This window comes from Triticum urartu, chromosome 6 (genome assembly GCF_003073215.2).
Source record: "Triticum urartu cultivar G1812 chromosome 6, Tu2.1, whole genome shotgun sequence".
NCBI lineage: Eukaryota > Viridiplantae > Streptophyta > Magnoliopsida > Poales > Poaceae > Triticum > Triticum urartu.
In genome coordinates this window covers 354,304,047-354,308,544 of record NC_053027.1, presented here as the reverse complement: position 1 = coordinate 354,308,544, position 4,498 = coordinate 354,304,047, and the positions used below count along the sequence as shown (strand labels likewise).

General features: G+C 49.9%; 1 long non-coding RNA gene across 1 annotated transcript; it reads right to left on the bottom strand.

Annotated features, from left to right (window-relative positions):
* Positions 1 to 295: 295 nt before the first annotated feature.
* LOC125513482 lies at positions 296 to 2,525 on the bottom strand. The gene is made up of 2 exons (XR_007285952.1): positions 638 to 2,525; positions 296 to 562 (listed from the first exon to the last, which is right to left on the bottom strand). It is a non-coding gene; the product is annotated as an uncharacterized LOC125513482 (long non-coding RNA).
* Between the last annotated feature and the right edge of the window lie 1,973 nt (positions 2,526 to 4,498).

Sequence of the window (4,498 nt, the reverse complement as noted above, 5' to 3'; positions counted from 1 at the left end):
GGAAGGAGGTAGGTGGTGGAGCCTCTAGGGGAGGTAGGAGGAGGAGTCCCCGCGCCGCAAGTCAAGGTACGGGCGGCCAGCGGCGCGGCGCTTCGGGCTGCCGGCGGCGCAAGGCGGGGCGACGGAGGGGGAGTTGCTTGGGGAGAGTGAGAGGAGGTTGCGGGATGCGGTGGGATCTGACGAATGGATAAGTGGGATGGGTGGGTGAGTGTGAGTTTTTCTGTAGTGGATGTGCGGTCCAGTTCGTGGAATGGAGTGTTATCAGAATAAGCTTGGTGTTATTATAATAAGACTCTTAAGGGGTGTTATCATAATAGACCCACCCTATATATATATAATAGTACTAGATTGCTAGCAATCTGAACTCAACTACAACTCCAATTCTGATACTACTAGCCTTTCCCTCATGTATCTATACAACTGTACATGCTGCAGCTTCGTACAACAATTGACTCTGCCCCACTCGTCCTACTCTGACTCTGCCGCCCATGTTGGCGCCATATTCTTCGACAACCTGCTATCTTGCCGCATGCCTTTTGCTGTATCTTTTACCCTGGTGCTCCTTCAAAACAAATTGTTTGAGTGTAAGCTATGGGTCTAATACTAAGAGTAATACTTGTGTCTTTGGACTACTGACCTTGGCAGCACGGTTACTATTTCTTATCTCTTGAACACGCTGTACTTGGATTATGATGGTTTCCTTTTTTCTCATGGCACAGGGAAGCAGAATGAGGCTTCAATCTCACAAAGACGAGGACAACATGTGTAGCGTTGCAATTATCTGCTACAGTTGATGCAAAATTGACTATCGTGTAACTGCAACCAACATGTGGTAGCTTGGCGTCAAGTTTATACTTTTTTCTCAGTTAGCTCCAGATCATGCTGTCTGGATCCATGCTATCAATAATTATGGTTTATATTTAGACAGTGTTTGGCTGTTGTCTATTGTGTGGTTTGGTTTAGTTGCAGGCTTGCAGCCCTGGCATCTGTTCAGTCTCTATGATATTCATGCACTTTTTTCTCATTTTTTCTGTCCAAAGCTTCTCCTACAATAAACAGTAATAGCACAACCAAACTGCATCATGTATTTTCTTCAGAGTGTGTGCAGTGCACTTTTTTTATTTTGTGTTCCTAGTTTTCTCCTCCAATAAAAAGTACAACAAACCACAAGGGCAGCAAATAGTGAACCACACTGCACTTTGATTCTCCCCCAATAAAAGTAAAAAAAAGTTTTCTGCGACGAACACACAAAAAAACTCCAGTGTGCCATGGATAGCACCTCGTCCCCCCATCCGGTGGCACCCACGCACTGCAGATTCCTGAACTAACTACAGGATGCTGGGTTACCGCACAGAGCGCGCAAGCAAACCGCACGGAAACTATGAAGCACCTCGTCGATTTTTTTGTTGGGGATTGAGGAAGATCAGCTGCCTGACCTCTCCCAGCGCTTCTTGTTCTGGTCGTGTTACCACCGCGATGAATCAGCTGCAGGAATTTAGAGCACCCGAGGGGATTCAGGTACTGCTGAACCGCATGGCACGCCCAGCACGGTGGCACATCGCAGCGAGCCATGGCCTGTGCAGGGGAGGGGAGGGCCATGGTGGTCGTGAACAAACCACAGGAGGGTGTGATGTGCACTGCTCGCTGGATCCGGCTGCACTGCCGTTGACCCAATTGGGCTCGAGCAAGAGGAGGAGGAAGGCAGAAGGTCGCCGCCGTTGGCCTGGTTGCACTCGTGCGCCGCGACAGCCAAGAGAGGACGAGAACCTGCAGGATATGCGAGCACCATCCGTGATCACCACTCTCCATGGCGGCGCGGTGATGTGGAGGTGGGTGTTGCTCATCAGGGGTGGACCGAACCGCACCGCCAGTGGGAAGGCAGGGAGCACCCCTTCCGCGCTGCATGCCTTGTGGAGCCGGACTGCAGCTTCGCCCGCCGTTTCTTCGTCGTCAGGGAGTCGACGGTGGCCGGCGCACGGGGCGTGGGAGCCTGACGAGGAAGATGGTGAGGGTGCGCGGAGGGGGGGGCTTCAAAGAAGAAGGTGGGCTCTGGGTGGCCGGCGGGGGCCTGGGGACCACGGTGCGGCGGAGATCGGGCACTCCAGGGCGGCGGCTCGCACCATGAGGTCACGGCGGAGGTGGAGTGCGGGATGGTGGGGTGATGCGTTCGGGAATGGGAGGCGTTGTGGGCGGGCATGAGAGGAGGCGCACGCGGTGGCCGATGGGCTTGGGTGCGGTGGGTGGAGCGCCGGCCGGGGTTAGAGGAGGCGCGGTGGCCGGGGGCAGAGGAGTCATGGAGGCGCTGTCGGCGGCGGTGGAAGAAGGTAGGTGGTGGAGCCGCTAGGGGAGGTAGGAAGAGGAGTCCCCGAGCCGCAAGTCGTGGTACGGGCGGCCAGCGGCGCGGCGCTTCGGGCTACCGGTGGCGCAAGGCGGGGCGACAGAGGGGGAGTTGCTTGGGGAGAGAGAGAGGAGGTCGCGGGATGTGGTGGGATCTGACGAATGGATAAGTGGGATGGGTGGGTGAGTTTTTCTGTAGTGAATGTGCGGTCCAGTTCACGGAACGAAGTGTTATCAGAATAATCTTGGTGTTATTAGAATAAGACTCTTAAGGGGTGTTATCATAATAGATCCACCCTATATATATATAATAGTACTAGATTGCTAGCAATCTGAACTCTACTACAACTCCAATTCTGATACTACTAGCCTTTCCCTCATGTATCTATACAATTGTACATGCTGCAGCTTCGTACAGCAATTGACTCTGCCCCGCTCGTCCTACTCTGACTCTGCCGCCCATGTTGGCGCCATATTCTCCGACAACCTGCTATCTTGCCGCATGCCTTTTGCTGTATCTTTTTCCCTGGTGCTCCTTCAAAACAAATTGTTTGAGTGTAAGCTATGGGTGTAATATTAAAAGTAATACTTGTGTCTTTGGACTACTGACCTTGGCAGCACGGTTACTATTTCTTATCTCTTGAACACGCTGTACTTGGATTATGATGGTTTTCTTTTTTCTCATGGCACAGGGAAGCAGAATGAGGCTTCACTCTCACAAAGACGAGGACAAGGTGTGTAGCGTTGCAATTATCTGCTACAGTTGATGCAAAATTGACTGTCGTGTAACTGCAACCAACATGTGGTAGCTTGGCGTCAAGTTTATACTTTTTTCTTAGTTAGCTCCTGATCATGCTGTCTGGATCCGTGCTATCAATAATTATGGTTTATATTTAGACAATGTTTGGCTGTTGTCTATTGTGTGGTTTGGTTTAGTTGCAGGCTTGCAGCTCTGGCATCTGTTCAGTCTCTATGATATTTATGTTGTATACTATTTCTCTGGAGTTCGGCAAAGTTGCAGCTTTAGTCATTCAACAATTGCATGCTTGTTTCGTTCTGAAATTTATGGTGTCATCCACTAGATGAATTGCATCATGGACATAGCTTTCAAGAATCGACTTGAGCCTGGGTGGTTGGTTAAGGAAAATTGATTGGTTGGACTTTTGCAACCAACTGGCTTTGCAAAGCCATAAGCTAACCAAAGGGAGAAAATGAGAAGCAGAAGTTGCAAAAACTAAGCTTCCGCGTAGTGTAAATTTCAAAGTAGGAGAGCCCCCAACTTCAGCAATGCATTTTTAGCTGTCCCCTTGATGTTGCGTGGTATTTACCCACCTTTGCCACTAGCAATTCAAAAAATGATTCGTTCTATCCCCACCCAGGGATGTTCCTCCACAAGAGGAGGCCTCGTCCTCGCAAAAGAAAAAAAACTGCTCGATCCCCTCGACTCGAGCGACAGCTAGGGTTCCTATCCAGCGCCGCTGTCAGCACTGTTCCTCCACCGCCGCACGGCCAGCCGCTGGCACCGCCTACCGCGTCCGCCGCCCCGCTGCTACCTCCTTTCACCTCTACTGCCCACTGGACCTCCTCCTTCCTCAAGTACATGCATGGACCATCGGACCAGCAAGGGTCGCTGCCCCTCCACCGACGCGCGCTCCGGCGCCGGCGCCGCCTCCAATTCATGTGAATTGATGTAAAATGGACTGCATATTGCTTGTCAAATTGTTGAACCGTGGATGATTTTTTTCTTTGTTGGTAGTGACCCAATTCATGTGAATTGATGAACCGTGGATGGTTTTTGATGTATTGTACATATTGCTTGTCAAATTGTTGTATATTGATGTAAACTAGACTGCATATTGTCGTATGTTGCTGTATAATGACTAGTTTATAAATGAATACTTGTTGCATTTTGATGTACATTGAATGGTTTCTTGTGGCAGATTGCCATGTAATTGCTTGTTGGATCATATATATTGATAGCATGAACAATATTCGTAGTAGGATCACTGCATTATGGTCAATTTTCATATAAGCATATTCACTCAGGCCTCTCCGCCAAATCTACAGTTTCACAGTCATTTTAACCAAACAGCCTCCAGCTTCTCCACAACTTCTTTTCACAACTGCTTCTCCACAACTGCTTTTTCACAACGGCTTTCAA